Here is a 25,708-nt window from a genome sequence, read left to right as displayed (position 1 = left end):
GGAGGAGGATGCATGCAGGTAAACTGAGGGTCTGTTGAGCTGATCGCTGGTGTCCTGAGAAACAACTCAGCTCGTTCTTTATGTTACAGAAGCACAGAGACACAAGACCAGGTGGAAAGAGACGATCGTTCGGTGAAAATGAGAATCTGCGAATGCAACATGTGGAACACGGAGAGTGGAATATGTAAACAAACTGTTTAACTTAACCCCCCCGTTAAGCTGGAACACCGGGGCTGTGAGCTCGGTGCACTCTGTCAGCTGACTGTTAGCAGAGCTAGTGACATCTCTGAAAACATCTGAGCACTTTTGCAAACATGTTCTATGTTGACAACCTGACCAGACGTGAAGATTACGCCACTACATTCGCAGCTAAAACACTATTAAAAGTGTAGTTGGTGACAAAAAAACGGGGTATTCTAAAACTGTACACCACCACCATTGCTGCCTGTTCATTCTGGGATACCTGGCTGCCCCAAGTCCACACAAGCAATCGATTATCTAGGATCGACCTGTCTTGACTTACTTTGCGGGCAACCAATCAAATGTTAGATTTGACCCCGCCCACTTAGTTTGATGGGTGAGGCTGACAGATAAAATTATTTCAAGGAGAGAGATGAAGGGGACAAAAGTGCCAAAATGAATTAAATAAATAAATCATTAAATAATTAATTAAAACTGTCAATAATTATTTAAATGTGTTATTAATTAAATATGTCAGTAATTAATTAATTACACGTGTCATAAATATTTATGTAATTAATTATTTCCAATTTTAATTAATTATTGACACAATTAATTAATTAATTATTTAATGGTGTATTTAATTAATTCATTATGGCAGTCCTGGCGTTCCATACAGGTGACACACCGTTACTTAGTGCAGTTGTAATGTGCGTTTAGGAACTGGCGTCACAGCAGTCTGGCTGCACGCAGAGGGCGTCGTTATGCGCACAACAACTTTCTAAATTACAAATATCAATTATTCTGACATTTAAAGGTTGGATTTCAAGCACTTATTTAACCTCAAGTACTTCTCAAGAATGTGAAATCGCCGCTAACAACACCTGCAATTATTTTTATACTGAGCAATTATTTCATGTATTGAATTATTAGCAATTACACGGCACTGCTGGTCGTGGTTTTTGTTTTTTGTAATGTTATTTTATTTATGGAAAAATTAACCTGCCTTTAATTGTACACTTATTAACATGTACTTAACTTTAAAATACCACATAGTTAGTATATTTAACTAATGTCAAGCAAACATTTTCAAATGTGATTCCTATTGTAGAGTGAAATATCTCCCAGTCTTCTGCTTTAATGGGTTAAATACAGAGTGACAAAAATGCAGTGAAGATTTTCTCCATTCAGTTTTGATCCACAGCGTTAGGTGAAGTTCATTTTATGAACGTTCAGATCCACATGCTGTACACGTAGGCTGTCAGCGCTAGATGTTCCCCCATAGTGCTCCAAGTAATCACGGCTGCTATTCTTATATTGTACCTCTAGATGGCAGAATAGTCATGCTGATGTGCTTTAAAAATACACTGTAAGAATCTCTACTCACTCCCTGAGACAGTGTTTTACATGACAGAGCATCAGTCAGCTTAAGTTATAGGATTCAAATTGAGATTTTATTGTTTTTAAACTGCAAAAAACACACAGAAAACCATTTGTATCACGTTTAGGGCTGCGTACTGTTTGGAATATCTACCTAGAAGTGCTTTATGCTTGCTTGGCTCAGTTGTTGTAGTTACTCTGAGAAATCGAATATTTTTTTTAAAATGAAAAACACGAAGTGTGAGCCAGTCAGTCCGAATGAGTAAACTAAGTAGCCATTAAGAACCGAAGAATCAATAAAGTCTAAGATGCAGAAAAATAAGTAAACAATAATAAATGTGTAATAAATATTAATAAATGTGTAGTGATCTTATCTAGTTAAACTAATCCTCACAATAGACATTGATCACTCACTTCCTGGACTTTCCTGGATTTTTTTTTTTTTTTAATTTTCATTATCCAGTCTGCCATCCACCCATCCTTCCATCCAGGATTGATCCAGGAGGTGACCAAGACTGCCACAGATCCAAAGTGAATCCAAAGTCCCATCATGTTGAGTGCAGCCCGCTAACATAGCATTAACAACAGAATTCAGCATGTTAGGGATGTGAAAAGGTGCAACTGAGGGCAGACAAATAACTAACGAGCTCGCTCCGTCTGTAGAAGTCGAGCTACATGACCTTCTGTTGGCCCTGTGATCCCAAAGCCTGACCTCAAGTTGGAAGTTTATACTAGAAGGAAACCAATCTGGACGACGTTCCGCATAGAGGATGGATGTGGATTAGAGGAGAATGTTCTGTGTGTGTGGAGGGGGGCGGGGGGTCTGCTTGTTCGGGAGAAGGAAGGATATAGTGTTTTATATCTCCACACAGGGTGAAACCCCCACAGTGAAAAGAACTGAGCCATATTGTTGCCTCGTGTTATTCCTTCATTCTGAATCTCCTTGTGTAATGCGTTAGATGGCTCAGGGTGATGGGAGTCATTTACAGGTTAGTGGCTGCGTGGATGTGTGTATTAACATTTTTGTGGTATATTTTAATTTAAAGAAAACTTCCCTTGATGAAGACTTCCCAGTCAAAGGTGTGCTTTGTGAAATTCTGGCAACAACAAGGATGGACTCTGGTATGAACTGTAGGATCAGGCTGATTGTGAGCGTTCACGGGGAAACTTGAATGGAATCAGAGCTGTGTCGATCGCATGCATCGCTTTGTGTTCAGCTTACATCTGTGACGCACACTCATCGAGACGCTGCACGTGCAAGGTCGGTCCAGTAGGTGGGCTTACAGTACGGAAAACAAGCTGAAGTTCCCAGGCTTCAGTGTTTTGCTGGACTAGCTGAGGAGGCCTCTTACTTGGCTCAGTCCACCTTCGGGTCCCTCCTGGCTCCGGCCTCTGTAGATTTAGACATTGTGGGTTATTTTTAACCTCTTGGCCAAGCTTTAAACTGTGAAGGGGAATAATGGGTGTCTAAAAAAACCGTTGACGTTGTTGCACGGGAACGTGTCCATCAGCTTTTCTTTTGTTTAGTACAGCAGATGTGCCTGTATAGTGCAGTGGTTAACACATTCCCATGACAAGGGTAAGGTCACTGGTTTAATGGCTGGAGACATCAGGAAGGGCATCGGGCTCTGTGCAGTCAACAATGCAACACTGACCCCTTGTGACAAAGGAGCAGCTTTTTACAACAGATACTTGCTGTATGTTTGACCTGTAGTTGTCTTTACATGCACGTAACAACAAGTATGAAGAAATCTATCATAGGAATTGTTATAAATGTGGCAACACAATCTAAAGCAATGCTGTAATATCAAATGAGCTCAACACAACAACCCAGTTGTGCAGTGTGTTGTCCTTCTATGTGGGGGGCCAATTTGAACCTTTTTGACAGACCTCACAGTATTGAAGAAATTGCCCTTTCTCCTTGGGGGCAGTTGGTCTTTCCTCCTAACTTGTCACATGAAGATAAATGACTTAATTTGCAAAGGCATGTGGCCCTAATCTGCTTAATTAGAACAAATAAATCCACCAGATTGGTTAAAGGTCACGGCAGAATTTACACAAACTGGCGTATCAGATCAATCTAGCTGATTAATTGCCGGTTGTTTGCCTGCTGTGCCTTTGTCGGTGAAGTCGGTGGTTTGTTGGACGCTGATCTCGTTCTGTGCGTGCGAGTTTGTGGCCCTGTGTTTAAGTGTCATCGGTACTAGATTTGATCACTCACGTCTGAGCTGTTTGTGGCTTCGTCTACACGTGTGAAACCATTAATGAGACCGTGATAATATTACACTTTACATTCCATCCAGGAGTTTGAAACTTGAGCTGCTAAATCTACCAATCAGTTGTGCTGTATTATTATAGAAAAGGATTGTTTGCTGTTACTTTAATAGAGTTACGACTGCATTTGTTGCTCAATGTCAGCCCAGCCCAGGCTCCGCAGTCTGGGCTGAATAAGCTGTTATGACAAAGGATTTAATGGGAAACATTTGTTTGAATGCTAAAAATTTGGGATTTTTACAGATAAAGTCTTTCGCCAGATTTTGCATTACAACAGATGCGGTTTTCGAGTGCTGTTGTTGGTGTCACTGACAGTTCTGCCCATCTGCTCCCAAATGATCCAGCACATTCACCTGGTTGAGCAACAGTACCACCCGGCCATTAGGTACCATCAGACTGCCGGTCGTCATGTTGGGCTGCGAAAGCAGGAACCAGAGCCTGCGCCTCACCGCGTTCTCCAGTCTAAACAGTCGCAGTCCCCTTCATGCTGTGTCTAGTTCTACTAATTCTGGGACCAACTACAGAAAAGTTGGGCAGAGGTCAGCAAAGCTTTGTGCATCCTTGTGTCTGTGCATGTATGCATGGTGTATGAAGTCAAGAGTGAGGATAAGGAGAAACAGGAGCATGTGGTAGACACATTGGGGTAGTGGAGGGGGTACCCTAATAGGCCCCAGAAGTTCCCCAAGCAGCACCCAACACAGAGGAACAACTATGGCCTTTGTTGGTCACCCCGTGGATCTCACACACAGTTAATATAGACTTTTCCCACTGACTCTGCCAAGAGTCTGAAGTCATTTAATGAAGTGGCGGCTGAGTTTAGAAGGAGCCAGTGTGCTCGCTGCTTGCACTGACAGAATGGAAAATGTCTGTGTTATGCAGCGAACAGCAAGTGACAAGAGGAGTGTGTTTTTAATACCTCTCTCCCTCTCTCTCTCTCTGCACACACACACAGATTAAGAAGACGAGCCTGCATGTGCACATTAAAGCCTCGTCAGGAGAGACACAGTGATTGTACATATTCGCGCAGGGATACGTCGTCTGGTTTGTGATCGGCTGCGCTTCGGTCTAACGACATGAAAAGTTTCTCCTAAACTCTCAGCGTTCGGTCTCTGCTTAAACGTGTTGAGACTGAATGTGGTAAATAAAAACTGTCGCGGCCTAAAGCGAGCACTTCTCGTATCGCTCGTATACTTGCCTAATTGTTTCACGGAGCCGTTGGAGCTATCTCATTGTTCGGGTCATCTATTGTAGTTAAACCTCACCTTTCTCGCCCATTTTCACGGCTGTCTGTTTATCCGCTCAGCTGTGAATGGACAGTATCTCTGTATGTATTTGGTCACACTTCTTTTCAGCTCCCTGTCTTTTCATCTAGCTATGAGCAGATTGCAGTCTGTTTTGCTGTCCCATTGTGCAGCTGTCAGTTATTTCCAAACACTCAAGTGTCATTTGCCTCAGATTCCATCCCTTTCATTTCTCACTTCTTTTCTATGGCTCCACCAGCGTACATCTCATTGAGTGGGCATCAGCAGGCATATTCATTCTCCTCCATTTCTAAAAGCACATTGCTTTTTCATAGCAGCCATAAGCCTCCTTTTTAAATCCACAGACAATGTGTTTTTGTCCATCCTCCTCTATCCTTTTCAGGGGAGAGTGCAGGGATTCTCCCTCTTTCTCTCTTACTCTCTCTCGCTCTCTCTCTCTTTCCGAGGGCATCTGGGCGGACCCCGAGTACGGCGCTCCTCTTCGAGCTCGATTGTCTGTCTGTAATGAGCCGTGATGAAATATAACAGACTGAAATGTAATAATTCACGCGGGCCTCGATGAGGAGCACGTGGCTAGCGGTCGGCTCGGGCTGCGACGGCCTCCTCCTCGGCTCCCGCAACAATGCCGCAGTACTGCCAGCACCGCTCGCCCCGCTCTGGTCCAGTGATCTTGTTGTGCCGTTCTCTCGCCGTTGCCTCGCTTCTATTCAGAGTCACTTAACGTTGGAGGCTGTCTGTGATCACTGGCGTGCCAGTGCATCTCTTTGGGAAACAAGGCAAACTGTCTCCTTTGAATTCCTTCATTCTTTACTCCTCACCTCTCGCTTTATATGTTTGGGTTCTTGCCAGGCTTCTGACCCGCAGCTGAGTTTGTGGAGGAGGCCTAAAAGCATCGGCCCCTCGATGCCGCCTGATCTTCCGTCTGCATTTTTGGTTTTCCTGAATGCTTCTGTCATTTCTTGCAGTTGTGCTGGGAATGCAAGCATCTTGTTTAGTTATGCAGTCGGCTCAGTTCTTCGTCAGTAACCTGCTGCTTTATATTCATGCAGCGCTACTAAACTTTAGATTTTTTTCCCCATTATGCAGAATTATTGGGGGGATCGATAGCTCGAGCAAAACACTAATGTAGTATCTTACTCAAGGTTGCTTTGAGGTCGTCTGGAGCTAGAGCAGGGCGCTATGGCCAAAAATATTTATCACAATATACATTTGAAAATTTGCGATAACGATATAACTGACGATATAATTGACGTGAGACAAAACACTTTACAACTCCTCAACTTTATTAGTGCAAAAAACCCATCAATGTATTTTCACTTAAACAAGCAGCTGTTTTTTATGTGCATTAATGTTATATAAAAATGTAACAGTGCAAATTCCTCGCTGACAGTTTAACCAAAAGGCATTTCCAGTGGAAACTGGCCGACATATCCTCAGCATAACCATGTATAATATCCACAAAACCTAAAAAGAGCTTATACACACACAATATGGTAATATTATGTTGAAGCACAGTACGTATCACTCCGCGAGGCTCCGCCTACGATAGCCGTAATGCTCCCACAATGCATCAAGCGGTGCGGCTTCGTAGCTCAGCAAAGTCGCACTGAAACATCTGACAGATGTTCGAGCGCCGTGCACATAAAATCGTTTCCAGGTCAGTAAACACGACCAGAGTTCATACATAAGGCACACGGGGTTATAAGGGGCTCTGTCGACTTTCAGAAAAATCAAAGGATTGATTTTAAGTGCGCCATATTTTCCAAACAACACGGTAATAACGACGGCCCGCTAGCATGCGCTACCAAAAATAGTGCTTTGTTGTGTATCTGACGGACGAAAGCTAAACCAGTTCCACACCAGTGAAGCTGCAGCATTTTTACAAACCAGTTCTGGTTCATCGTTTCATTCAACGATCCGCTTTCGCCCTTCTCATTCTCCGTCACCGCCATGTGCGTATGAAAACAAAGGCACTGCACATTTTACCCATATTCTATCGCGATATTTCATTTTCTTGTCGTTGCCCAACATTATACCGGTGTTACCGTGAACGGTATGATATGGCCCAGCCCTATCTGGAGCCACTTCCTTTGCCTTTGATTTTGTCTTTGGTGGCACGCCTTTTATGGCATTGTGACTCCAATTTATGCACTTCCTCCAATTGCAAGGTACTCTCTGCTTGCAAAGTCTCCTAGCGATCGTACAAATCTACTACTTGAGAAGTCAGCAGCCTCCCTGCCACACCTTCGTATTCATCAACTTTCCTAAAGGAACTCTAAGAATTTACAATTAGAGGTGAGAAACTTGTGAGAGATACACAATTGAGTACTGGATAACAGCACTGTACTACATATTAAGTCAAGCTTGCTTTGAAGGCTGCCTGTTTCCTTTGAGAGTTGTGCTTTCCTATGACAAATTATGCGGTGTGGACGTCGGCGGTGGAAGAAGGCAGTGTAGACGAGGAAGGCAAAGGGACTGAACAGAGACTCAATTGATGCTCCTGACCAGCAGCTCGGGGTTTTGACGCAGTGTGTGGATTTGTGTCTGTCTGTGTGTGTCTGCGCTCCAGTATACTGCATAGACTCTTATGAGCATGTTGGCCATCTTAAATATTACTTTGCTCATTTGAAGGCAAAAAAAAAAGACAATAGCATCATGGAAAATATATTAATATTAGTGACTCTTCATTGGCTCCCTGTTAAATTCAAAATCCTGCTCCTCACATACAAGGTCTTAAATAATCAGGCCCCATCTTATCTTAATGACCTTGTAGTACCATATCACCCTATTAGAGCTCTGCAGGCCTACTTGTTGTTCCTAGAGTATTTAAAAGTAGGATGGGAGGCAGAGCCTCCTGAATGACCCCTTAGTTATGCTGCAATAGACGTGGGCTGCTGGGGGATTCCCATGATGCATTGGGTGTTTCTTCTCACTATGTGTTAACAGACCTCTCTGCATTGAATCATATCTGTTATTAACCTCTGTCTCTCTTCCACAGCATGTCTTTATCCTGTCTTCCTTCTCTCCCCCCAACCAATCACAGCAGATGGCCCCGCCCCTCCCTGAGCCTGGTTCTGCTGGAGGTTTCTTCCTGTTAAAAGGGAGTTTTTCCTTCCCACTGTCACCAAAGTGCTGCTCATAGGGGGTCATGTGATTGTTGGGTTCTTCTCTGTATGTATTATTGTAGGATCAACCTTACAATATAAAGCACCTTGAGGCGACTGTTGTTGTGATTTGGCACTGTGTAAATAAAATTGAATTGAATTGATTCAGCAAATCAAGTTACCCTGATCCTCCCTTGATCTGATGACGGGAGATGTATTCATGTTGTTTACATATTCCAACATCACACACCTGTAACATACAAGTTAATTACCGTCTTTAGTAGATAAATCATGTCTCGTTTTCTCTCTGGGTGTCTAATAATGTGCACGCTGAGTGGAGGAGAAGGCTTAAAAAGTCAGATTTACCACTAAATCGCTTTCTTTCTAGCTTATTTTGGTACCTATAGGAAACTCATAAGAGTTTCTTAATATTCTACCAAAGTAAACCCACCAACCATGTGACCTGGTTTGGATGATATTGTTTGCCTGAAGTTTTCCGAGTCTCTTCATAACTAGGCAAAAGCACCGCAATACTCTCAACAGATGTACTACTACAAGTCAGAGAAATATTGTGCAAATTTGATTGCGAGCTGTCTCTTATGTTTGCGTGGAGTTTTATTTATTTATTTTTTTTTGTATACTTTACTGATCCCTTTGGGGAAATTCCCCTCTGCATTTAACCCATTCACTCTGTGAAGCAGTGGGCAGCCATTGGGCACCCGGGGAGCAGTGTGTAGGGACGGTACCTTCCTCAGGGTAGCAGTTCAGGGGAATCAAACCCCCGACCTTCTGATCATGGGCCACCACTCTACCTACTGAGCTATCCCTGCCCTAGAAAAGAAATGTTACCATGAGCAGGGTTCAAACCCGGGCTTCCTGGTCTCAAAGCAGCTACTCATCTCACTGAGCCAAACTGGTTCTCAAACTGGTTCTCTTTAGCTTAGCTTAGTTGCATTGGCACATACAGCACAACCTCCAGTACAATAGAATCTAGAGGATAGAGAACTAAGAAAGATTACAGAGTAAAAGAGAGTCTAACTGTAAGCGTGCTTTGAGTGTGCCAGTTCACCAGTTTGGTGGTCTTTCTCTGAAGGTTGTTAATTAGTGCAGAATGTAGACTACAGTTCTACTGCCAGCACTGATGAAAAGAGGAAAGGGAGAGAGAGAGAGAGGGTAAACTGTAGAGCTGCCAAGAAGGAGGAATTAGTGATAGGCTGAGAGTGGTTCCAAATGGTGGAGCAAAGCATGAAGAATCCCAGAGTCCCTGCCTCCTGACCCACATGTTTTCTGCAGCCCCTTTGAGACGCACACATACAGTACAGTGAACAACTGTCGACAAGCGCAGTAGGCATAATGAGAAATCCAAGCGTCAATATTCAGCATATGGAATTAGTTTTAATTGGTTTTGAAACTGTCCTGGTTGAATAGGGATGCCCCCCCCCCCCCCCCCCCCTTCACTGTTGGTATTGGATGGATGGTTCCTTTTTATGTCCTTATTGTGTAAAGGCATCTCAGAGGACATTCAGAAAGACTTGAATCTCTCTAAAGTTGCTGTCAGATTTGGCACATGTGCAGTACGTCAGGTGTGGCTTCACACAAAACACCGTTTAAGCATTTTGAAAACCTGCACTGCAGTTTGTCAAACATCTACACGCTGTGAGAAATCAACTCAAAGGTGCTTTTGGGGACTGTGGGACACCTGTCTGAGCTGTGTGTACTGTAAAAGTAAAAGGTTATTATCCTTCTCTCTCACTCACACTGCACCACACCTTGTTCAGCACTGTACAGATCCTGAGAGTGGATGGAAAACCCCATTATGTCATCACAGTTGCACCCTCTACAACTGGCCACACTGTGGAGCTTTGTGTGCAGCAGACTGAGGATGTGGAGAGAGAGGGATGAACTGATGAACTCTACTGACACAGAAATGTGAACGTTAAAGTAACAAACATTTCTGATTCATCTTCTGGAGCCGTTTCTAAGCAACAATGTTGCAACAATGTTGCTTAGAAAGTGACTGTCGATTGCAGATCAAGTCAAATAAAAACAGCTTGTTGGAATTAGTGGTTTTCACACGGCTCCTGTTTGTCCAACCAACACAACCTCGCACTGAAAGTTTTAATAAGATAAAGTAAAAACTCTGTTTCATCAGTTTACAATGAGTTTACAGCAACTAAGAGATTACCTTAACGCTTTGCAACTACAGACACGCATTTAAATCAGAAGATCTGAAAGTCCAGGGATGACATGTTTAAAGTATAAAAGTTTGCTTCTCTCTCTTTCTTCAGTCTGCCTCCTAACATCTGCTCCCAGCCAGCCACCTGTCTCCTGTCAAATGCAATATTAATGTCCGCCATGCACTTGTTAATTATTTCCCCTGAATGTAGTCGTGTCAAGCCGAATATGGATAACAGGATTGTAAAGAACCATTTTATTAGAGGTGATCACTCTCTTTCTCCCCCCTTTCTTTCTGTTTTTCATTGTCCGAATGCAGTCTCAGGTCTTTCTATCCGCTAAAGTAGAGCGGTGTATGTGTGAGCGTGTCTGTGTGAACTCAGCGTGCCTCCATACACCAACTAGAGCTTGTTTCCAGGGAGACGCACAACTGCGTGTGCTAGGAGGGTGGCAGAGGGATGGCCGATGGGGGCTGACGGAGGGGTGGCACGTTGAACCGGGGATGGAAAGAACGAGGGGGGTGTAGGGGTAAAGTAATGAGAGGTGTTATGGGAGGAGGTGGCAGCAAAGCAAGGCGAGGCCAAGCGGGTGGCATGGCAGTGGGGCCTCCTTGTGTCCCGGTCTCCCTTGTCCCTCCCGGTCCCTTTTGCGGACAGCATCTGCAGCCTGTTTTACATGCAAAACACACCCTGCAGAGAGGGCGTCTACACATGGGGCTAAGGGGAGGAGAAGAAAAGCATTCCTGAGGCAGTGCTGGGAGAAGAGGGAGGTGGGTATCTTCAACAGCCTCGCTCAACCAGTGTCTCTCCCAGATGAAGCCATGGGGGGATGCGGTAATGGGGGATGAGAGGATAAATTCACTGCAGATTATTTTGCATTGAATCGCAGTTGAGCTCATTTCCACACACGGCCAGTGCCATTGTTTTTTTTAGTTTCATTCAACGCCAAAACTGACTGTCAGCAGCTTTCTATTTAGCTCAAGAGCAAGCGATTATTAGGATTTTAGTAGAATATGCCCAGAAAAACCTGAACTTTGGATTTATTCTCACTTGTGTTGGTTGTTCTTGTGTATTGGCACTACACGTCTCCTTACCAGAGGGCAAAGCTGTACTAGAATAAGTTCTTGTCCCATTGTTGATGGAGGAAAACGCTGATGGAGAACCAAGGAATTCTAGTAATGCATTTTATTCCATGGCTTTCTGTTTTTCCTTCCATTGTGCACAGCATATAGTCGCTTTACTTCCCTGAACATCGTATTCAGCACTGACCAGATGTCACGGCATGCAAGTCAGCTCAAGTAGGGGAAGCGCACATGTGTGTGTGTGTGTGTCTGTGTCTGTGTGGGTGTCATGAAGGAAATGCCACCTACCAAGCACGCTGCACACATCTATACGCTTCACATCCACACATTGAACATACTTCTTAAACTATTTTTTGCTATAATCCCTCTGTAACAACGCAGTTTTCCTCCTTTGTTGGTCAGAGGTGGTAACTGATAAGGCTTCATTCACCTTTATTCTATTTTCAGTTTTGCTTCATAGCTTCAATTCTTTGTTTTGTTGTTAACTCGGGTTCCTTCTTTCTGCCAGCATCAGTAAAAAGAGTTGACAACAGCATATGATTCCAATGAATTGGACAATTTGGAAATTGTTCTTTACTGGAGCTGTTTCTCAGTTCCCGTCTTTAGTGTTGGTCATATGCCGTTTGAGAAAATACCTCAAAGACACTTTAATGTGTCAGAGTCATTGTAGTCAGAGCTAGACTGTCATTTGTGCCGGCTTCCTCTGGAGTCAGCCTGAGGCCACCGAACGTCCTGGCTTTACATACTCTGCCAGTGCTTGGGGAGAGGTATAATTGACTCGTTGAAGGGATTTGGGATCATCGTGCGACATTTGGTAGTGACGCAGGACAGGTTGTCTTTATTTGTTAGCCTTGACGGGAAAATGGAAATTAATTTAAAATGTGGTTTTGGTGCCACTTCTCTTTGTCAGCCCATCCATCTACTGGCAGATGTCTTAGATCTTTAATTTTTAGAAAGACTCATAGCAGATGTCTTTATTAATGTGTAACTCTGACACGTTATTCTCAGGGCAGATAATTGTTGATTTTCTCGTCTAACTAAAAGCAGGAGAAGTGAGTTGATTGAAATCCGACTGATTTTTACCTCTTCCTTACATGCAACTTTTTTTATTGTACATTTCGTGCTTTACGTCCCACCATATATACGGCGTGTGAACAGAAGTGTGTCTCTCTGGTATTTATATCAGATGTCTGTGCAGTATTAGTTCAAAACAGCTTACAAATCATTTGCTTAGGATTGCGACTCATGAAGACGTTGCTTTGTATGTTTAGAGTAGTGAGTGATTTAACTGCTGTCAAGTGAACCGACAACCTTAAAAAAAGAAAAACTCAATTTATAGATGCAAGTCTTTTTCATTTTGTACATTTTATTTTTACATTTAAAAATTGGTGCTTAAGTTAAAGCCTGAAGTTTCCTTGCAAATAAAAGAATAATTTAAAGTCTCTTCCCCTAAATTGAGTAATGCAGCTTATTGATTAAACACTAGTATTAAATCACTACTTGATACTCCAAGCCAGGTGAAATGTATGGAAGCCCGTTTCTGCCACTTAAAAAAAAAAAAAGTATCCATAATTTTGACAAAAATAAAAGGTTAGTTAATATCATAATCCCTCTTGGGTTGTGGCTTTTTGTTGTTTTGTTGTTTGTTTTCCTCTCTTTTTATTTACCAATGTTCTAACATGAGAAGCTCTGTTTTGTATTCAATGTAAACACTTTTTGTGTTATTCTCTTCTTTTTTTGTAAACTGTATCCACAATTACTCAATAAAAATATTTTGAGTAGAAGATTTTTGATAAAAATAACTCAAAATTTTGAGTTTTCTCAAGATTTTGAGTTAATGAGTCAAAATTTCAAGAAAATAACTTGAAATTTTGAGTTATGGATATTTCTTTTCTGTGGCGGAAACGGGCTTCCATAGAAGTGAAAACGTTTCAGTCTTCTGTCTCCTCCTTTTTTAAACTCTTACATTGATCTTTCAATAATGGATCAAAGAATCCAGACTTAACCAACAACAGCGAGCTACTATTGCAGCCTTGCCTACATTTTCCAAATGGCCCACAGCACTCCTGTCACTCTGTGTTTGTCTTTTCCATTCCCACAGGGGAAGCTTCCTCTTTTTTGGCTCTCCCTGGAGAAGTGAATTGTGTAAGATTGCTTTCTTTGTGTAACTAGTGTGTGCAATAATAAACTGAGGAAATGAGTGCTATTGCCTCACTTAATGTTAACATTATACATGAGAGATAGATTGCTGCTGGTTCAGGTTGCAAAGCGCAGGCTGTCACAAGCAGTTGTTTTGTGGAGAAAAGAATGAAGTGTTTTCATATCAATTAGAGTTGTTTCTGTGATCTTAATTAGATGAATACTACAGAGGATTCTGTAGACAGAATACCTGGAAGACTCATCCAGGGATGAGCTTTGAGCTGGAGTGTGAGGTGTTCAGCGTTGTTCACGAGGGTGTGTGAAGGTAACATCCAGACGAATGACAGGACCGATGAATATTATCTACTTTAGTCTGTGATTTTTATGTTAAGTGTACACGTAGCATGAAATTATAGCACAATATAATTTATTTATTGTGTTTTTGCAGCCATAATACAGCTTTAAAAAACACTGATCCTTGGAAACTTTTGCAATGTCCGTTTTTATTTTAAACATAATGCCCATGAGTCTCTAAGGAGGTAGTTTGAATAGGTAGTCAGGTCACTTCTAAGATAGCATTTAACCGATTATCTGAGCAGATTTTAAAATATTGCACAGCTCCATCCTCCAACAGTTAGTCCCATATTTATTCCCACTGTGCTCCACCATCACTGCAACCACAGACTCTCAGGTTTACCAAACAAGTAGTGCATTAACAATTTAAGATTTCAGTTTATGGATCGATAATGCAAAGGTCATCGATTATGCAGCCCTAAACAACAAGCTCAAGCTTGCATACGACTCTTGGATTTTTGCTGGATGCTGCACATGCACTCTGATGTGTGGCTGGAGCTACTGGGATGACTATTTAAATCGCTGTCTGGCAAGTTTACTGTTGCATTCTGGGCCAAAAGTAGGAAATCCAGAAATCATCTTTTGTGTTCTCCTCCGGCATATATCCCACACGCCTGCTCAATAAAAAGGAAGCCCTGCACTTTGCCAGCTTAAAGGCAAATGTGGGGTTTCCTTTTTTAAAAGTAAATGTTGAACTTCAGTTTTTTCTCTCACTTCTTTTGTTTCCCTCTCGCTGTGGTAAGAAAGACTCTGTCATGCCCAGTTCCAGATGTTGAAGCTCCTCTGAAGGGAAGAGGTGAACCTTTGCATAATTACTGTGCAAATGTACACAATTAAAATCCACTTTTAAGAGCAGCTGTGATCGAAGCCTTCGAGCTGCCTCACCGGGATGCTCAAAGGCTAACATTTTTTAAGGTGTTTTCATTCACTGGTTAGCATTTTCAAATGGAAACCCAGTCTTCCCTTCAAAAGGGGCTGTTCCACATTCTAGTTTTCAAATTTGTGTTTGTGCACTTCAACGCCCGTGCAGTCCTGAATGCTCACAACCCAAACGTGCACGTGTCCACCATACCCATGTTGCATGCCTGCATGCATGTTTGTAGTTGTTCATCCCCATGTAAATATTTGTCAGTGAAAAAGCTTCAGCAGATTCATATGTGTCTCGTTAATGCAGATGACAACATCCCCAAAGCAATAAAAACAACTAACAATACAATCGCAGTGAGATTCTTGAATGGTGTCTTTAATGAATAACAGAACCCTTTCATGGGCCTTAATGTCGTTTGATTACATTCACTGTATGATGGTTTACATTAAAAGTCATATTTCCATTGCAGCTAGTAATTGTGGGTCTTCTATACCGATCACTGCACATGTAGCCACTTAAGTCACTTTCCATTCACTGCATTGTGCGATCATCTCCAGCGTCATGTGTGGCAGCCCAAAGCAAACCCCAGCGAACGAGGCTTTCTCTACTGTGGAACGAAGCATTTGAACCTGATACCTTCCTTGGACCCTCCTGAAACCACGTTTTTTTTCTTTCGTTTTTTTAAATTTCTGTGCTCTAACCTTCAACAGGAAGTTCTTTTTTCTTTTAAGTCACACCTCTTTGACACCAAGGGTGGGATAGAAGCCACAAGTGGTCTCTCCCTTTAATTTTCCGTGTCTTCCTAAGCACAGAGCAAAAGCAGATGGAGATGCAGCGTACTGTCCACATGTGTGCGTGCATGTGCGTCTGTGTTGTGAAAGGCACAATACTGTCATGTTCTGAAAGCCTACTTTGTTCTCACTATTTCCCATCCTTGCTTAGTTCCTATTTGATAATGCACCCTGCATGTCATTTGGCAATGCTGCAACCACTGTTCGTTGCAATCTCAGAGCCTGAAATGAACCTTTGTGATAACAAATCCTCGGCCTAACCCAACCTTCTTCGTTGCCCATCCCGCCACTTCCAGCTTTGTTGAAGGTGACCTGGCCAGTGATCACAGTGTCGTCTGTCTTATTCAGAAAATATAAAAGGAATGAACACACACACACACACTCTCACTCCCCCGCCCCACTCTGACATCCCTGTCTTGTCCCTGCTAGCGGCTGCAGAGCGAGGGAACAGGAGGCCCCACGACAGAGCCAGCTGTTCCAGGCTCCCTTACTGCCGCCTTGGGCCCCACATTCCCTCATTCAAGGGAGCTTTGTAGTTCTGACATCTTGGAACAGTTGAGCAGCTCAGCTTCTAATGCTGCTGTAATGGTGAGAGAGAGAGACCGAGAGAGGGAGGGCAGGGAAAAAGAATAAGACAGACTTTATGTGTGCTTGCTTGTTACGCCTCCCTCTTTCTACCCCTTAACTGCCTCCTCTTAAATCCCCTCACTGTACGGTACCAGGGTCTACACTTGAGTGTGTGAGCTCTCCATAATGCACTTCACTCAGTTTGCAGAATCACACAATGCTGCTCTAAACTACAGTGTAATCATATTTTCATTTTCCATGTTGACTATCCTAATGTTCCATACAGTCCTGTATCTGTTGGCTGAACTCTGTTCCAGACAGTCTGAGCCTCACTGTGGCGTACTGTGTTTATACCAGCAGCACAGTGTATTTGTGGGAGTCTGCCCGTTAGATCATGCTTTACAGCATTTTACTCTGTGCGTGTGTGTAGCTGGCACCTTTGCCAGCGATGACATCCTAACCATGTGAAGGAGCTGTAAACCAATCAGCTGTTGCGATGAACTGTACTTTACAGTAAATGTGAGTCCCGTCTCTCTTCTTCACTGCAGCCCGGCTGTCTGCTTCAAGAACAGGAGAGAGTCAGAAAACAAGTTAACAGAAATCAGGTCGATGGAGTTCGAGTGGGCAAAGAGGAAAATGTTTTCTCTGTAGCTCTTCTTCAGTTGTGATGTGTTAATGTAATTTGGCTCAACCGAGACAGCGTTTTCTTAGTTAAACCTCCTTTAACACTTGCCTAAAGCCACTGTTCAATATCATAGCTGAGTGCCAATGTTTAAAAGCAGCTAAGAAGAGCGTGTGCTCATTTCGGGCTTGGCAAACAACATTTTCTTACCTGCCAAGAGAGTGCTGCTGCTGGTTGCACTTTGATATTTTCTGTGCTTTCATTCCCAGAGCTATCTCTGTCACAACTTATAATATGGATGATTGGCGTCGTTCCCATGGGGCTGAGTTTTAACTTGTTCACCTCCAGGACTTTTGCCAGCCTTGCATTTTGCACGGCCCCATTTCTCCTCAATGACATGCCATTGAAAAAAAGCCCAGTTTTATGGGGTAATCAAGAAGGTTTATCTAAAGGAATGGAACTGTAGATCATGCGGCCGGACTAATTGCACTCTACACTCCCTTGTCACAGTGGAAATGCTGTTTGCTTAGGCCACTTATCCACTGCAATCACTTTAACTCGCTTTTTGCACCACAGAAAACTTCATGGGAAACTCAGTCTGATTAGATGCTGAGAGTGGTTGCACTTGTGTGTTTGTGCACATGCCTGTAGCTGTACATCTATGCATGAGTTCACATGGGCCTGAAAGTAATGGTGCTGGTCACAATTTCCCAAAAAGAAAAAAAATCTCCATTTGCAACAAACAAACTGGGTGCGCAGCATGAATGAACCCTCTGGTCAATGACATGCAGACCTTTCAAATTCCTCCAAGTACAAGTCCCTCAATTGTCGCTCTGATGGAGCTTTCTTACGAGGATAATGCGTATTTTTGCCGCTCATGCCACCATCCTGCAGATGCATTACATTCATGTAGTGAATATCCTTTTGTTTATAAGAGAAGCAGGAAGCACGGCCTGCTAACAGGCAGGAGCACAAAGAGTAAAACATGGGCTTTGTTGTTGTTGTAGTACCTTTTAATGACCTTAAGATGGAACTGCTGCATTCATTTTACTGACTCTGTTGTGGCGCTCACATGTTATAATGATTATAGTTGCATACAGACTGCACATTACATGGCTTTAATATAGGCTGAAATAATAATCATAAAGACTCCAGGGCTCGAAAAATGAAAACAAACTATATATATCACATATGATATTATGGAATTGTTGTTTTAAGATAAACCGCTCTTATTGTTGACAGATACTCTGCTGTTTAGTTTGGGAGGCAGCCCAACCATTCTTTTGTATGCTGGGATGTCTAAAAAGGCCTATTTTACATATATTAAATGAATTTTGTATAAATTCTACTTCAACTCTGCTACTTTAATATCCTGCCTCGTGTTAGTCACCACAAATGTATGGAAGTGAACTAATAAATCACATTTGACATTCAAGTTTTTTTTTCTATTTAATTTCAAACATAAATAAATCCTCTTTGCCTCAATTTAAACCTCATTCATACATTTCTGTCTTCGTCTAAACAAATTGCTCGTGTATTACGTAGGCGTGGCAAATCCTAAACCTCAGGTACTGACTCCTGTCCCGACTTCCTCCCATCGCCCCCAATCGGTCGCGGCAAATGGCTGCCCTTTCCTGAGGCTGGTGCTGTCAGAGCTTCCTTCCTGTTAAAAGCGAGTTTTTCCTTCCCACTGTTGCTAAGGGCCTAATACCCCTAAAATTGGTATTAGTTAGATTAGTCAGAGTGACTCAAAGGTGCACTGGTTAGCGAACCTACTGGCTAGTAGCGGTGGGGGAAAAAATCGATACTGTGTAGTATCGTGATATTTTGTTTGCTAATAATGTATCGATACAGGGACAGCAGAAATCGATATTTTGTTACAAAAAGGTTTTTGTGCTCTGACTTCAGAGCATGTTGATCCTTTTTCTGAGCAAGAATCCTGACATTCCTTCACTGTCCAAATGTGTTTAACTTGTTTTTGGCAGCAATAAACATGACAGTTTACTTATTTTAATTTAAGACATGTTTTATTTTAATTAAGTTTAAACCTTTTTTATTTAATGTAAAATTATATTTTGTTTTAATTTACTTTCAAATTCTTCAGTTTTCATAAATTGCATAGTGCAGAATAGCTGTAATTGTACCAGATGGTTGCATTCAGTTAAGTTGGACTAGACTGTAATACAAACCGTTCAGTTTGTCAACAATAAAACTGAAATGAGAGAAAGACTGAGTGTGAGACTTTGATATTAGATAAAATGAATATTGATAAAGTTTACCTTTATGTACAGAATCTGAATATCGCAAAATATTTTTAAAAATTGCAATAATATCGTATCGTGCGTTAAGTATTGTGATAATATCGTATCGTGGGATGTATGGTGATTCCCACCTCTACTGGCTAGTCGAGCCCCTTTTTGGAAAAGGGTTCACTCTGACCCAACTTCCTCCCACAGTCCAGAGACTTGCTTATTTATGTCTACCCCACTTTTTAACCTATGACAGCTGGGAAAGACCACAGTCTGTATGTGAAGCTGTCTTTTACCTGCCATCTCCTATGTGCAAACTTCATGGGTTGCTTTCACCCAATCACACGCATTCATACGGTGCTTTTTTAAACCCATGCCTGTGCCAATCAGAACAGGAGTCACGTGTTTAGCTGCATGTTCTCCTGAAATTGCTGACTGTCCAAAAAAACACTATGGGCTAACCAAAGACCTAGACAGTTTTAATGAAAGTAAAACCTGACCCTTAGCCTCGTCTGCCCTAGCTGGTAAATTCAAAAAACAGTTTTATTTGCTGTTATCTATCATCCACCCGAGTTTTTTGTCTGAATTTTCAGACTTTATATCTGATTTAGTGCTCAGCTCAGAAAAAATAAGTATTGTGTGTGACTTAAACATACATGTAGACACTGAAAATGACAGCCGCAACACATTTAATCTACTATTAGACTCAACTGGCTTCTTTCAAAATGTAGAAGAACCCACCCACCACTTTAATCGCACTCTGGATCTTGTTCTGACATACGGCACAGAACATCTTACAGTGTTTCCTGAAAACCCTCTTGTGTCTGATCATTTTCTGATGACATTTAAATTTAAAATAATGGATTACACAGCAGTGTGAAAAGGATGTCATCACAGCAACGAAGTTTAAGGATATGATTCATCCACTGTTATCTTCCTTAATGCCGTGTGCCAACGCAGAGCAGAGCAGCTACCTAAACACTCGCACACATCCACGAAGGTTGATTCTGTGCATCTGGACGTTTTCAGTGGGAGAAACGTTTCGTCATCATCAGGTGACGTCTTCAGTCTCAGCTGACTGCAGGTTTCAATCTTATAAACAGGACATTTGTATAATTACTGAAACCAGCCCACTGAAGGAACAATGGGCTGGGAGGTCAGTTCCTTAATCAATAATATGTAAATTGTCATGACCACTGATCAACAACCACTGACCAAAACCCACTGATCAATGACCACTGATCAATAACCATGAGCACCATTCACAGAGAGTTGGGGAATGGCTGCAATCACAGCATTGTAAGATGGTGACAGATGTACCCTTAGGCCCCTCCTCGATTCAGAGATGGTCTTTCCCTTTTCACGTAAATGGCCACCTTGACTCCGCCCTCAAACCAGCGTTCCTCCCTGTCCAGGATGTTACATCCTCATCATTGAAAGAGTGTCCACTGGCCTGTAGGTGTGAATAGACTGCAGGTGGCTCTTCTGTGTTGTAGCCAGAGGTTGTTTGGTTTCCTCGATGTATAAATCCTGGCACTCCTCCTGCACTGAACAGCGTACACTATGTTACTCTGTTTGTGTCGGGGACCCGATCCTTGGGGTGGACCAGTTTTTGCCGCAGCATGTTTTGGGGTTTAAAAGTCACAGAGACCTGATGTTTAGAAAAAATGTGTCTCAGCTGCTCCGATACTCCTGACACGTACGGGATCACTACAGGTTTTCACTTAGGCAGCGGTTGTCCTTCCCTCCTGGATCGGCTGGAGCTTTCTTTAGGAGCCTTCCCAGCTTTGTGGGGATAACCACATTTACTCAGGGCCTTCTTGATGTTCTTCTGCCTCCCTGGCTGCTGTGTCAGTGGGGATGGTGTTCGCTCTGTGTTGTAGCGTCCTGATGACGCCCAGTTTGTCTCACAGTCACAGAAGGCTAACCTGCCACTTTTCATATCCTCCCTGGTGAATTTGATGTGTCGGTCCACCGAGTTAATGTGATCCGTGAAATGTAGTACATCCTGAGATTTGATTTTCAGCCAGGTGTCATCCACATATCTGAACCAGTGGCTTGGTGGTGTTGCAGGGTAGGATAGCAAAGCCCTCTTTTCCACTTCTTCCATGTACAAATTGGCCACGATGGGTGAAACTGGGAGCCCATGGCACACCCATGTTTCTGCCTGTAGGACTGACCCTTGTATGTGAAGTAAGTGGAATGAAGACACAGTTCAAACACACTTGGTCAATGCTGAGAGCGGTCCTGTTGCTGAGGTTGGGGTCATCCTGTAATCTCTTACGAACTAACTCCAACGCTTCCGTGACTGGGATGCAAGTGAAGAGAGATGTAACGTCGTACGAGACTATGGTTTCATCTGCCTCCGTAATGACATCTCTCACCTTCACCTTCTCACTTGTATTTTTATTTTTATTCACTTGTATTTTTATTTTTATTCACTTGTATTTTTATTTTTATTCCTATTTATTCTATTTATCCCCTTCGTATATTTTATTTATATTGTCTCTGTATTTATATATATATATATATATATATATATATATATATATATATATATATATAATATTCTGTAACTCTGTAACTTCTGTCGGTGCTGTGCTTTTTTGGAAATCGAATTTCCCAGAGGAACCCACCCGAGGGATTAATAAAGTTCTATCTAATCTATCTAATCTAATCTAAAATCCAGGGTGTTCTGGATGTGGTGTTCAGAGCTGCCCACCAGCGGGTTGAGGATCGAAGCCAGAAACTTGGAGATGTTATAGGTGACCGAGTTGATCATACAGACGATCGGTCTTAAAGGTGCACCCTGTTTATGTATCTTCGGTAAACCATACAGACTTGGTGTAGACTCTCCTGGGTACAGCCTGTGGTATGAGGTCCGGTCAATAGCCTTGTGTTGTTCTAACTGCTTCAGACAGTCTATCACCCTCTTCCTGTAGCCACTTCCTGGGTTTCATTTCAGGGGCTCATAAGTATCGTCATCACTGAGTAGTGACAAGAATTTCTTACGATAGTCCTTCTGGTTTAGTTAAACCGTGCACCTACCCTTGTCTGTCGGAAGGATGATAATGCTGTTGTCATTACCGAGTGATGTGAGTGCCTTCCTCTCCTCCATGCTGATGTTGGATGCTGGGGGCTTTGCATTGTTGAGACCGGCCGTGATTTCGTCCGCAGTTGCTCTGCTTCCACTTCTGCAATGTTGTTGTTTCGAATTGCTGTTTCTGTGGCTGTGATCAGGTCCACCAGTGGGATTTCAGCGTCACAGCGAAGTTCAACGCTTTTTCCCACAGATTATCTTGTTAATATATTTACTTCTTTACATACTGTAGCTCCTCTGAAAACGAAAATCCCAAATCAGAAGTGCTTGAATTCCAGGTATAACTCTCAAACGCACACCTTAAAGCAGATAACTCATAAAGCTGGAGAGGAAATTGCCTCTCACTAATTTAGATGATCATAATTTCTAAATAAGAGAGCATAAAAAAGCCCTCCATGAAGCTAGAACATATTACTGTTCATCACAGATTGAAGGAAATAAGAACAAGCCTGGGTTTCTCTTCAGCACTGTAGCCAGGCTGACGAAAGCTTAGAGCTGTATAGGACTGCTTTCTTTAATTTGCACAATATCTCCAGAATTAGAACCGTCCTTTCTCAGAGTGACGCTGAAAAACTAGTTCGTGCATTTATTACTTCTAGGCCGGATGACTGTAATTCATTATTATCAGGATGTCCTAAAAATTCCCCGGGGGATTCCCATGATGCACTGGGTGTTTCTTCTTTAGTCACCTTTTTCACTCACTATGTGTTTATAAACCTCTCTGAATTTAATTATTTGTTATTAATTTCTGTCTCTTTTCCGAATCATGTGTTTGTCCTGTCTTCATCCACTCACCCCAAACGGTTCTGTTGGAGGTTTCTTCCTGTTAAAAATGAGTTTTTTCTCCCCACTGTTGCTAAAGCACTTGCTCATAGGGGGTCATATGATTGTTGGGGTTTTCTTTCTATTATTGTAGGGTCTACCTTACAATATAAAGCGCCGTGAGGTGACTGTTGTTGTCATTTGGCACTGTATAAATAAAATTGCTTTGAATTGAAGTGTGCGCTTTTAATCTGACTTCACATGGACGCACACACACTCACTCCGATGGAAGCATTGGGGGCAACTCAGGGTTCAGTATCTTGCCCAAGGATACTTTGACACATGGACTGGAGGAACTGGGGAACCCAAGCTACGTGTGATTGCACTCAGATATCATGGGTCTGATTGCACAAGTGAGAATCAAGTGATTGTCCTTTGTAAGATCCGGTTTGTAAGATACTGAACCCTGAGTTGCACTTGGGGATGTGTGTATGAATGTGGGTGTACCTGTAGGAATAAGACTTGAGTAGAAGTGTTTTGGGTGCTCAACCAAATAAAAAAAACAATATTTATTGTAACTAATAACCAATAGAGTCCATTTACTCCTCCAGCACTCTGGCTAAAGCTAAATGGAATATTTCCCGGAATGAGAGCACGTCTGACACAGATTATCTACTTATATGCACAAAAACTTTGCACATGTCCCAAACTGATTTTTCCTATTTTGTTCTGGAGATCAAGTGTGTAAACAACTGAAGTTTGCAAGAATATATTTCCATAAATAATTAAGTTTAGTTATGAAGGTCAGCAGCCAACGATATTGAGGAAACAACCCGAGCACAAAACCATCCACTTTTTTCCTATGATGGCGCAACAACGTGGGCTTTAAAAATGCTGTTAATGCTTACCTCAATCCTAAAAAGTCTAAACACTGGATTTTGTTTCTATTTTTTAAATTGTTTAATACGTAATAATAAAGCCGTCATCAAAATACATCCGGACAACTAGGATCAAACTCCATAGCATCACTGTACCCTGGGCTTTGTGCTAGTTTGATATAATTATCTATTAGTGCTCATTTTGAAATTCATGAAATATGAAACAGATTTATTCTGATGATTTTGGACAAAGACGGGAGGGCTGTGAAATATTCTGCAACACAAAGTCCAGTCACTCGCTCCTTTGATGCAGCATGATGATTAAATAATTCATTCCATTAAGAAACAACATTAGACAGTTTCACCACAGCGGACTGCCAGATTTGATTGCCAACAAAATACTGTCTGCATGGCACCATCGGCCTGGTGCAAAAGCCCTCTGAAGCCAGGGAGAGTTCCTAGATGGGTCCAAAGCTTTGGCAGTAAACAAACTGTTACAGACGCGACCCATGATGTGCAAAGAGATGAACTATGACGTGCAGGATGTCATGGCAGTGAGTGGCCATAGCATTATATAATAAATAGACGCTACTATTTTCATTTCTTATTGAATTATATTAAATATTGAAATGTCCCACGTCTTTTAGTCCTAATCATCCTGCCTGATCAATCAGTCCCACACGCCACCAAAGCAACTGGAATTATCACTATTGGCAGAGTAAATTTTAAAATGACCTGATGCAGAGAATCTGTAGACCTACATACAATCATAGTAAAAAGGTTTTCTGGCTTATAGCAGGTTTTAAAATGAGGAAACTATCATCTCAGGTGAACAACAACATATGACATTTTACACTTTGTAATATTTATTTAATGTGAATTAATCAAAAATGCAGAAGCGCTGTGTGAATGATACCATTAATGCTTTATCTTGGAATTAAGACAATAACTAGCAGCCAGGTTAATTAAATACACTTGATTAACTGATCCTTGGCAAGGCGACCACCTCCATTAACCCTTTAAAACCGATCAAACCGGAGGAGTTGTACTTGCATCTTATGCCATCAGCTTGTCCTCGGTCACAGTTTCCTTCCACATATAGCTTTGCAAAAACTGCATAAAAAGCACTTGCAGCAACACAAACATAATATTCCAGAAACAGGCTTTGCCGATCCGATCAGCTGTTTTTAACACTTCCTATGTTGGAATAGACGTCAGGTCGAACTTTTGCATGTCCGCCATGACCTGCCCGAAACCGGAAGTGACGTCATTTTTACGGAAATGTAGTTTTTTACCATCAAGGCCTCATGAGCCTACACTTGTGTTTTTAAAAGTTATGTTTGACTTTATGACTTTCTGTGTCGTTTCTGGGATGCTGAGGACTCATATTGCACTGCTGGAAATAGTTTATTTTGATGCACATGCTGCTTTTTTTGCAAATTTGCATGATAATATTTATTTTCGTTTTTCCTGCAGTGTATAAAAATTGGTGTATTTCAAAAATAAAACTATGAAGACACTTAAAATAAATTTCCTGTGGTGGGAAACTAGTTTGTGCAACTTTTTTATATTTACAGTTTTGAGGGATAAGCCTCTTAAATTTCTCTACCTAGAAATACATGTTAAAAAACAAAAACGATTTTAAATTTTTTGTAGTTTATTGCACTTTTTTGCAATTTATGTGGTTACTATGCACCTAATGCAGACATATTATTAAAATTTGGGCTATAATGGTTGTATTGATGTATAGCAACTTGAAATGCTCCCAAAAATGGCTCCACAGCATGTAAACATATAATATAAGCTCTGGCGGACTTGGTTCTATGGTAGGTCTTAAAGGGTTAAAGTACAGGTTTTGGCAGTTTGCAGGTTTGGAATATTCAGGTGTGCATTAACACAATATCAGTGAGAAGAGACACCAC

Source organism: Mchenga conophoros, linkage group LG7, assembly GCF_057382185.1.
Source record: "Mchenga conophoros isolate Kocher_MC1m ecotype Shallow Benthic linkage group LG7, M_conophoros_male_GT1.1, whole genome shotgun sequence".
Lineage (NCBI taxonomy): Eukaryota > Metazoa > Chordata > Actinopteri > Cichliformes > Cichlidae > Mchenga > Mchenga conophoros.
Note: the sequence above shows the minus strand (reverse complement) of the source record.